Here is a 2,314-nt window from a genome sequence, read left to right as displayed (position 1 = left end):
ACACAAGTTTAGTTTATGCATGATGCATGTATATGTAGTCGGTACACATGTATAATTTCTCGTTGTTTTTGTTGAGCGTAGTGTAGGAGTTAAGCATTAAATTTCGTTCGACTTCCAGAAACAGTATCAAAATGAGTGAACGATGGGGTGCCATAGATAGCTTGTTGACCCGTAATGGGCCGTTTACTGAAGACTTCGAGCCGGATGTTAAGGTACGATATAGCATCAACACGCCTAGCATGTTGGCTTGCGATGTTCAAACAGAGGTAGGATAGCCGTGTGTGTGCACTTAACTTGCCATGAACATTGGTTGCCAACTTATTTGCCTCAACCTATCTATTTTAAATGGGCTTCTGTGCGTTGTCAATGTTTTTATCAAATTACACGAGTTCCGTCGCGTCAACTGAATTTCTATGTTATTGTGTGTCTTGTGTTTTTATCGATATGTATAAAGTTTGCATGTACCATACCACCACAGTCGTAGCACGTATCGCCTTCTCTGTCGTCAGTGTGCCAAACTAATTCACAGTTGCACTGCATCTTATCAATTGAACGTGTAGATTCGAGAGGATTTCCTGCATCAGGACAGTCGTATACTCGTAGTGGGTGCTGGTGGGCTGGGTTGTGAGCTGCTTAAGGATTTGGCGCTCTCAGGGTTTGGTCATATTGATGTGATCGACATGGATACAATCGATATATCAAATCTCAACAGGTATCAGACCCACCCAACCAAATGTGACATGCGTGTGGATGTCCGGGGTGCCGAGCCAGTTGACAATAGGGTCTCAACTTGTCTGTGTTGTGGTACATTCATAACGGAATATGGTCGAGTATCAGGTCGTACTGTGCTGTCTTGGTTGTATAAGTCTCGATTCACTCATCCTTTGGATGCGTTCGTCGCGCAATATCAGTCTACACCTGAGGCTCAAACTAATAGCTGTTCTCAGCTGAATGCATATGCATGAGAATGACTTCTCGTCTTGTACATTTTCCTCGATCCATCGATATCTGTGTCAATAGTAATTCAACTCAATACATTTACCTGTGTTTGAGCACCCGGGGTAGTAGTTCTGATATGGATTGGACTACTAAAGGCTACTAACACAGAAGTCAGATGCCTTGTGTATCTAGTAGAGATATTGCTCGGGTGATAGAAATAATCAAACCTTCTCTGTACCGCATGCTTCATACTAGTTGCGTATTTTTTATTTTTCTTTGGCGCGCGCGCAGAGCCGTCCTCATGTTATTCAACTAAAACATACATTGCTTGACGCCCGGTTGAACCTATCGCTTACACCTTGGCTATATCCAGGCAATTTCTGTTCCGGTCTACGGATGTTGGAAAACCCAAGGCAACCTGTGCGGCTAAATTCATTAACAAACGTGTGGAAGGGTGCCACGTTACACCGTAAGAGATCGTCCTGCATACAGTCTGTGTGATGCCCTGAGGTTGCCCTTGTTCGAACAAAATGTTATGTAGTAGCCGCAATCGTAGACCATACACACTATCTCTGACGACTCGAAATTTGCTCTGGCGTAACAGATTCCACATGCATCACGAGATTTATGGGTAAACATAGGTACTCCTTTTCTGCCTGTCTGAGCCTCCTCTAACCTCATTTGGATATTATATTCGTACGTTGATACATCGCGCTACTGTACGCGAGTATACGCTTCTGATTGACTTAGAACATCGCGGCGCCCACTTTCACCGAGAATGTGTTGTTATAGAATGACAATATACCGCTTCACCTCCATCACTTCCCACACACACAGCCATGTGTGCCGCATCCAAGAAAAGAATGCCGACTTCTATGACCAGTTTCATATAATTGTCTGCGGTCTGGACTCGATTGAAGGTGAGTTGGGTACATACACGCGCATGCGCTTACAGGTGAATGGCTGCCTGATTCAATTCAGTCGCTCGTTGACGCTACAACGTGTTCAAGTTTACACATTCAGAATGGAACCGATAGGAACTAATATACGGAGACACATTTGTTTAATGGGATGTTGGTACAATACGTGTAGTCTTACTTAGCACGCGGTTAACTGTTCTAAACATAGGTATATATATATATACGTGGATTGATCATAGTATGACTAAGTCGTTTAGATGCTTTCACTTCTAGATCAGGAACTGAAGGTTTTATATTCCCCACCCCCTCACACCTTGTTTATATCGAATTACAGCGAGACGGTGGATGAACAGCATGCTGCACAGTCTAGTGAAGTACGACGATGACAACAATCTTATAGCCATGATTCCTATGGTAGACGGTGGGTCTGAAGGTATGCCTTTTTGAATGCATAT

This window comes from Sphaeroforma arctica (genome assembly GCF_001186125.1).
Source record: "Sphaeroforma arctica JP610 unplaced genomic scaffold supercont1.29, whole genome shotgun sequence".
Taxonomy (NCBI): Eukaryota; class Ichthyosporea; order Ichthyophonida; genus Sphaeroforma; species Sphaeroforma arctica.
This window is presented reverse-complemented; position numbering follows the sequence as displayed.